Source organism: Elephantulus edwardii, unplaced genomic scaffold (assembly GCF_000299155.1).
Source record: "Elephantulus edwardii isolate Elephantulus edwardi_28Jun2011 unplaced genomic scaffold, EleEdw1.0 scaffold00014, whole genome shotgun sequence".
NCBI classification, from domain to species: Eukaryota; Metazoa; Chordata; class Mammalia; order Macroscelidea; family Macroscelididae; genus Elephantulus; species Elephantulus edwardii.
This window is the reverse complement of record NW_006399764.1, coordinates 745624-755113: the sequence shown is the minus strand read 5'-3', so window position 1 is coordinate 755113 and position 9490 is coordinate 745624. Positions and strand designations below refer to the sequence as shown.

At 38.4% G+C, this 9490-nt stretch overlaps 1 pseudogene; it reads left to right on the top strand.

Moving 5' to 3' along the window:
- Window positions 1–9490, top strand: part of LOC102870058 — a 60232-nt pseudogene that overhangs the window by 28857 nt on the left and 21885 nt on the right.

The following is a 9490-nucleotide window of genomic DNA, read 5'->3' as shown; positions in this document are numbered from 1 at the left end:
AAAATAAAAATAAAAAAATCCTGCTATCATTGCTATGTATCTTGATGTGAGGACTATGATGATGATAATAAAATAAAGTACAAATTTTTTTTTTTAAAAGTCACATGGTGGGGAGCTCTGGTGGCCTAGTGGCAAGAAGCTGCACTGCAATCCCAGAGGCGCACGGTTCAAATCCACCAGATGCTTTGCCGGGGAAGGAGGGACAATCCCCTCCTGTACCAGTCAGATCTGATTTGACGGTACACACAAATAATTAAAAAAAAAAAAAGAAAGAAAGTCACATGGTTGTAAAGTCATAAAGTGTTCTTTGTTAATGATATGTCCATGATATATCTCTTTGTTTATATGTTAAGATATTTATATATTAAAAATATTTTGTACTTCTTTTCATAAGAGTACAGTGTACACAGGATGGATGTTTGACTGTGGATGAATGTTCAATCAACTCTTTTCTTTTTCTATACTTCTGCATAGGAGACTCTAACTGATCTGAAAATAAACTCACGCTTTCACTTAAGAAAAACTACCTTCCCTAAACTGCTCCCATACTAAGACCACTGTCACAGGAGCCTGCAACTCGTACCACCCACCACATGATCTCACAAGAAATTCAAATGCTGAAGTAGCTCTCTGGCTTCCTTATGACTTTTCACAGTGTCTCAGTCACTGGAGACTACAAATCTCCAGGAAAAAATTCTTAGGAGAGACTGAACCAGAAAATTTGTCAGATTAAAGGTACAAACTAATATCAAGTTCTACCTAACCTGCATATAAAAGGCCACAAAAACAATTTTACAAGCAATGTCTTATGAAACATTAAATAAGATTAACCTTAAAAATGGTGCAAAATTAATTAAGGGAAGACTAGTTCTAGGAAGGTCTGGGGGTCTAGTGGTAAAGAGCTATACTGTAAATGCAAAAGCATATAGTTCAATTCTACCAGCTGTTCCATGGGAGAAAGATAGGCAATTCCCTTTCATGCACTCAAACTACATCTGAAAACCCACTGTATGGTCAGCTATGAGTTGGTTCCAACTTGACAATACACAATAACAGAAAGTAGAGAATAAATGGAGTTTAAATAGTGATGAGAGAATTGAAACTGTTGGCTTCTCCACCTTTGCAACTATTCACTTTGGTCTCTTGCCTTATCTTTGCCAACACTTTTTGCACCAGGAAATGAAAAGATTAATTGCATTGGGAAAATCTGCTGTCAGGGATCTCTCCAGAGTACTGAAAAGCAATGATTGGGCGCACCTAATCCAGGCCATGGTCTTTGTCATTACTTGCTATGCATCAGAGAGATAGACAATGACTAAGTATGACAGAAAAAGAATTGATGCCTTCAAATTGTGGTGCTGGAGAAGAGTCTTGAATATACCACGCAGACTGCCAAAAATACAAGTAAGTCTGTCTTGTAGAGGGGGACACCAAGTTTCTCCTTGGAGGCTAAGATTTTGAAGCTCCATCTGATATATTTTGGGCATGTGACCAGGAGGGACTGGTCCTTGAAGAAGGACATCATGTTCAGAATGGTGGAGGGCGGGTGTAGGAGAGAAAGACTCCAGATGAAATGGACTGAAACAGTGACTGGGGCAATGTGGGTGTGTCGGAATTATTGTATAGGAATTAGTGAGACTGGCTCAGGACAGAGAAGGTTTCAGAGCTGCTGTACATAGGGTTGCTATGGGTCAACTCAATGGCATATAACAACAACAACAATCATTATAATTCCCCTGTCCTTTGATGCATCTCCTATCCTCTGAGATCTAACACAATGAATGTCTCTCTATGGTCTTTGATGAGCTTTGTTCCTCAAAATTAAGAAGCTGAGTTAGTCTCGTTGGGGTAAAAGGTGTATGTATTCATTATTTCTCTTCTTTGCTAGAAGGAACCTCCTCTTTCTTCAAGTTCACAAATTAAGGTGTTAATGGAGCATTCTTGAAAAGTAACTAAGCAGACTGGTGACTATAGGATAAAATCGAGGCGGGGCCAGCCTAACTTCAGAAAGCACATTCTATGATCTGCTCTTCAAAGCATTCAAAGTTTTACAGAAGTTGACTCCTCTACAAGAGTTGTTTATGCAAGTGATTGTCACATAGCCTTTGAACCGTATTGGTTCATCAAAGCTTATGAGCTTCAACTATTGGTTGCCTGTTTCATATGGATGGTTGCAAACAACAAGCCATAGAACTGTATCCATACCCACTAGGTGAGACTCAAGCGGAGGCTGCTGCAGTCTGACCTTGGACCCCATAGCTTGGTCCCCCAAAGAATGAAATATTTTGATGGAGTGAAGCGTTTAAAGCTTCCATTCATTTCATGGTATTCCAGAAAGATATGAACAGCAGAATTGTATAGAGTCTTGGAGAAGTTCTGGCATTAAGTGTTTGAGTCGCAACTAGATAGACCCTAAAGGATTGATCACCAATTCTTCATTCCATTCTACATCAGAGATCAGAAGAGAACAAGAGCAACTAAACTTTAATTAATTAATCTTGACCACAGATTCAGTAGCTTCTTTACCACTTGAGACTTTAGAATTAAATTAGGGCCAAAAAGAATGGTAGATTTTCAATTACCAAATAAAAGAAATAAGATCTTTATGATAAAGAAAATATGTCAACTTCTTAGATTGCCTTTCAGTTACAGTAGGAACAATTCATGAATGAAAATTAAATACAGACAGATATACTGACTAAGCAGAAGTAATAGACTTGCTTAAGAGGACAACTGATATGTTCCACAGATAAAATAAAGATAAGGAAGAAATCATAACTCAGAAGTAAGAATAGATGGGTGGAAATGGGAAAGGCTCTAACTACTGTTAAAGTGTTGAAAACGGATATGTTTTGGGTCAGTGTTGTGGATATACCTGATATTAAAATTAACTAGGGACTGTAGCCCAGGTCAAATATATTGGATATTTCAGATTCTCAGATCACAAAGCCATAAAATAGAAATTCATAACAAGAGAATGTTGGTGTTATGTGCCATCAAGTCACTTGTGACTCATAGCGACACTATGTACAACAGCCCTGAAATCTGCTCTATCCTGTGCCAACTTTACCGTCTCTGACACATCTACCCTCATTACCCCAGTCACCGTATCAATCCATCTCATTGATGGTCTGCCTCTCAAAAACTCCTCATAAGGAAGCTATATAACACCTTCCTTGAGCACTCCCCTTTTCACTTTATACACATCTTACTAGTTATCCTTTTAGTTTAATAGGGTCCCATGTAGTACTTGTCCTAATGAGACTGAGTTAGTTCACTTGGCATAATGCTCTCTAGCATGCGACTCATAGCGACCCTATGAACGAAAGACCTGAACGCCTTTCATTGTTTCTCCACATTCATAGCGTTTCCAGAGGCAAGCTGTTTTAGAAGTGGAAGCCACTCCTGCTTCCAAACTTGTTTTAATCGGGGAGCTCCACCAAACACTGTCCACTATGGGTAACAATTATCGCATTTGGCACATCAGTGTCACAGTGTTCAGCATCACAGCAACCACGAGTTACCTCTGTACAACAAGTGGACAGATCAGAGTTATCCAACCTAGAAGAATGTTTGACCAAAACCAATTAAAAACAGGCATATATTTGAAATAGTTGTTCCTGAGTGCTGTATAGTATTCCAATGTGTCAATGTATAATTTCACAATTTGTTTGCTAATGGACAGCCTTTTAAAAAAAAATAGAAAAAAGAGCTCTGTTCAGCTTCAGCTCTTGTTTTTATCACTGACAGCCCTTCTCATAAAAGGTCATCTTCTTTTACAATAACCATCTAGTTTTCCAAACATGATATCCTTCTCCAGCAACTGACCCTCCTGCTAACCTGCCAAAGTATGTGTGATGAAGTCTTACCATCCTTCTTTCTAAGGAGCCACCTGACTTCAATTCTTCCAAGATAGATTCTTTTTGTTTGTTCTTTTGGCAGTCCATGACATTTATAGTCAATATTCTTCATCAAAATCACAACATGAAGGCATCAATTCTTCTTTTATCTACCTTGTTCAGTCCTTGGCAAACGCTTTACATCTTAGCCTTTTTTATATGTTCTGCACCCCACTTCCACCAAGCACCTATAATAAACACAGACTTACAGACAAAGATGTCCTTCCAAGAATTACAATGAGAAGTTGTTGTAGCGGGTTTTGAGGGATCAGAGCAGTAAAAGAATGAAAAGTCCATGTACGGTATTCAGAAGTTTTCTTTGCTTAATTTTTTTAAAACACGGATTTTTTTTAATAAGTTCAAAGAGGGGAAAGAGATTTTTACAAGAAGATCTCCTGAAACCAAATGTGTAACTAATTCTGCCTGCTCTAACAGTCTGTAAATCATTTTTCCAGCTACTAGATAAGAACATTAAAGAGCATCTAATATATCAATTCTGATTCCCCCAAGTTAATTTCTGAGGAGGAACCAATCTTTCGCCCATTTTTGCCCTGCTTAGAATATCTTCATTATGCAACAGCCATCCATGAAAGAAATGGAGACATTATTCCAGAGGACATATGCCCAGATTATTTCTTCTTGTTATGTATGCTTTACAATTCTCCATTCTAAATCCAAACATTTTCCCTTTTACACATTCATTGGATCAACCTGAATTTTGAAAAGATGTAAGGGAAAAAAACCCAACTCATTTGGCTTCTCATATATGCAAATGAAGTTTACTGTGGCTCTTTGGAATTCCAGTTTAACTCATGTTTCAGTCACTAAAGCCTTGCTATTCCATTTGGGCCTGGGCACAGAGTCACCAGCCTAAAACTGCCAATTCCTTCATATCCAGCACACAGACTACTTTCATTTAATGAGAAGTTTTATTCTTGAATTTTAATGGGTCCCATTCCAAGTTTTAACTGCCTTGGAAATTTTAGATATTTTTGGAGGAATCTACACATATTTGGTACAGTCATAAATATTTTAAGAGGAAAAACCTCATGATGGAGGACCATGAAAGACTCATCATTACAATAGAGAGGGGAAAAGCAGTTGTAGGATTAAATTTGCAATACTTCCTATCAGAATGGGGCAGCAAATTAACATGTTAAACTCTAGTTGACATCAAATGCAAAGGATGCGTTAAACTTGTCTCTTAAATTATTAATTGACTAAAATGATTTCATTACCAATTCTCTATTTTCTCTTAGTACAGAAACATTGTTCTCCCTTGGCCACTGACTTTAGAAGCTCATCCCCATCGATACTGAATAACAACAGATTCTGAAGAGAAGTTCATCTCGTTACAATCCACAACCATAAAGCACTACTAAACACTGTTATTTGACACTGATGTGTCAAATGAGATAATGGTTATCCATGATGGATAGTGTTTAGTGGAGCTTCCAGATTAAAAAAGGCTCGGAACAGGAGTGGCATCCACTTCCAAAATAGCTTGTCTCCAGAAACTTAGAGAAACAATGAAAGTTACACAATTTCAGGTCTTTCATTCATAGAGTCACTACAAGTCATCTACGACTTGACAGCACTTAATTATTATTACTACTGCTACTGCTACTACTACTACTACTACTACCACCACCATGACTGATGGCCTAGTGGTAAGAACCTGAACTGCAATTCCAAAGGCAATCAGTTCATATCCACCAACTGTTCCACAGGAGAAGGATGGGCAATTTCCTCCTGTGCATTTAACTGCTTCTGAAAACCCGCTAAAGGATCAGCTCTGAGTCAGTTCTGACTCGACAGCATACAACCACAACAACATAGTCTTTTAAGAGAACACTGATGGCCTAGTGATAAGAAGCTCTGCTGCAATTCCAAAGGTGCATAGTTGAAGTCCACCAGATGCACTGAGGGAGAAGGATCGGCAATCTCCTCTCTTGTTATTTACAGCCTCCCAAAAGCCCAATGGAGTCAGCTGTGCGTCTGTTCTGACTTGACAACAGTGAGTTGACGGTTGATAGTCTCTCAGTCCTGCTTATTACTGTTTTCCAGAACCATGAAATGTCCCCAGATTTTTTCATCCTTCCTACTCTTTCATGCTGTTCTGATCCAATAGGTTTGTTTCCCAGTTCTGCTACATAAGCTGTCATCTGTGTACCCTGATTTTCTGCTCCTCTGTCTTGTTGTTAAGTATCATGTGGTGGTGGTGGTGGTGGAGGTGTTGATTGCTTTCAAGTTGAGAGCACTACTCCTAGCGACCCTATAAACAAAATTCCTGAAGCCTATAGCTATTGACATTTATCAAAGTTCATAGAGTTTCCCGAGGCATATTGTTTAGGAAGTGGATGCCACTTGGTTCAAATTCATGACAACTAGGCACACAGTTCGAGTCCATCATCTGGTCCATGGGAGAAGGGTGGGCAATGTCCTCCCATTAATTTACTGTCTCCGAAAACCCACAAGAAGCTCAGCTGTGCATCAATTCTGACTCAAGTGTGCCCAACAGCAACAACTATATTCAACAGAGCATATCACTACCCAATCTTTGGCCATCCTCATAATCACAATCTAATATTGCCACCACTGTGTCAATGTAGCTCATTGAGGACCTTCCTCTCTTTTGCTGACCTTCTACTTATCAACATGGTGTCCTTCCCCAGGGATTGGTCCCTCCTAACAGCCCACTCAAAGTATGTGAAGTGAAGTCCTACTGTCCTCACCTCGAAAGGAGTAGTCTGGCTGCATTTCTTTCAAAATGTACTTGATTCTTCTGTTGTCAGTCTACAGGATAGTCAATTATCTGGAGTCAGTATTTTCCTTCCCCTGTCCCACTCCCTCACATTTTTTTCCCATCCAGCTTTGGTAGGAACACGTTTGGTATTGGTTTCTTGAGACAAGGTGCATAGAAAAGAACATTCTGAGGCATTGCTGTCTGAAAATGTTTATTCCAATCTCATTCTTGATTAATACTTTATCATGGTAGAAAAGTTATTTTTGTCAAAAACTGGAAGATATTTAGCTTTGTAAATTGCTGGCGATAAGACTTGCATATTCCTGACCAGACTTTGTAGATGTGCTCTTTTTTTTTTTTAATTTAGGTTGTTTATTTTTCATTTCAATGAACATCTACAGAGATCTTGGATGTGCTCTTTTTGTGTGAAAACTGCTGTACTAACGTAGTTTGTTGAGTTTTCCTGTTCTGTGATCTTGATACTGATGCGCCTTTTCAATTACAAAGCACCTCAAGAGATATTACTAAAACACTTTTAAAATAATTTGTTCCCCGAGTACACTTCTCTATGCAACCTTAATTCTGGATTCCTGTGCTAACCATAATACTCAATCATATATCACCTCTAATCTGTTCTTTCCCTCATCTGTTTCAATACAATATACATAATTTATCCAGTTTTTTTCTGTCAGACCTATTCTACAACAGTGGCACCATGCAGTATTTGTCCCTTTGTGACTGAGATATTTCACTCAGCATAGTGGGGGGTAGGGGGAAAGGGATGGGGGAATTGCATACTAATGAAGGAATTTTTTTTTTCAGAGAGGGGAGCAAACTGGTGGGGAGGGGTGGGCAGGGAGAAAAATGCAGCAATGAATGAATGGAAATCCAAAACCTCTGTAAATGTTTATTAAAATTAATTTTAAAAAAGAAGAAAAAATTTGTTCCTCACATTGTCTTGTCTATCTAGAAGTCAGAATTAGTCAGATGTTGGTTTTCTTGGACACAGCGTCCAATTATCCAATCCTCTTATTTCTAATCAGTCACCATTTTGTTGTTTGACTCTACTTTCTTAACAATTCCCTAAACATTCTTTTCCAAAACCCTTTATTGAGGTTTTCAGTAAGGGAAAAATCATTTTTCATGTTCAAGAGCACTTTTCATTTCCTTTGATCGATCATTTATGTGGCACTGTATTTTTTTTTATTAAAAAGTGTCTTATCTCACTTAGGATAATAATAATAGACAGTTTGCTTTTTGAAAGTTTTCCCTCCCTGCTGTATTCTGTGTTGCCTGAATCCACACCCTATTCCATTTTTAAGTCTCTTAGGTGGGAGACTCTCCTTAAGTGTCTTAGGGGTACTATTGGCTTTATGTACCCATTTAAGAGCATTCACTCAATCACTCTCATTGACCTCATGCAAGAATCAACTCATAACTGACCCTTCAGTGGGTTTTCAGAGACTATAGATGGCACTGAAGGAGATTTTCCATTTTTCTTCTGCAAAAATAACAGGTGGATTCAAACCATCTGCCTTTGAGTTGGCAAGTTTCTCTGGGAAAAGTGGTTTGAGGATAAGCAGCTTTTTGTTGAAGAGATGTCAAATATTAATACCCAGGGCAGAGGTTCATTTGGAGCTCTTAGCCTTCTTCTGTATTAACTACGGAGCACAACTGGAATTTCTGAGACAAAGTGTTAAAATTACGGCTGACAGATGGCAGGAATTCAAGTCGAATATTCTACCAGCAAACTTTACTTAATCATTGCACCTTGGCGCATCCTCGGCTATCCCCCAGTCCTGAGCTCAGGGTCTCCTAAGTTTGGTTTCGTCAAGTTTCAGAATCTTTGAAGAAGGAATGGGTATATGGGGTGGGCATTCGGACAAAGAGGAGGGTAATGTGGCTGCTTGAGGTTCAGGCAGAAAATCCAGAAGAGGATATGAATATAATTGCACAAACTTTGAGCTACTCTTTCAGTTCCAGATTTATGTCTTACCCATGTTCTTGCCTTATCTGGCTCCTGCAAGTGTAAAATCTTCTGGGGTTTACAGAGTAAATAGGCTTGCTCCGCCGGTCTGTTCTTGCAGCAGCTAAGGCAGTAACTCCTCTGCTCTAAATCGCTCCCATTCCTTTATCTGATTTTATCCCCAAAACTGGTGCTATCTCCTGTCATACGCTTCTGTATTATCATCAGTTTTTTTATTAATAATTCCCTTTCAGTGATATTTTGATGGAGAAAGGAGATGAAATATGCATTCTATCAATGCTGTTTAACCAGAATCCAAAATTGTCATCTTAGATATGTGTTAGAGCCAGATTCATTTTCTTATCAACATGTAAAAGCATTTGCTGAAGTTTTTAATGCATTTACAGTTTGGTTTCTGATTATTGAGGTTTTTTTAGTTTAGTTCTTTTGAATGCTAAGTGTCTGAGAGACTGAACTATTATCACGCACAAAAATTGCTCTTATAAGATGATATGTACATTGTGTTGAGAAAATTTGTTCTAAACAGACTCTAGAGGCAGAATTTATTAGGTTTGATGGAGTTTTTGCAAGAGGCACTTATTTGGCTTTTAAATTGAGTTAATCTGGTGACTGTCAGGCAAATATGGCCAGATGATTTCAGTAACATGATTGAGCATGGAGGAGGAAGTTGGTGCCATAAAGGTAGGACTAGCTTTGGAAGCTGGTACCTCTCATACCTTCTCCTCAGAAGGTACACCAGAAAAACAGATTGCAATATGGCTGCCTGGAACTCATCTCCAGATGTGTCAACTACCAGAAAAACTAATTAAAGGCCTGTTCCATAGTAGCACTTATGATTTTTTTTTTTTTTTTTTTTTT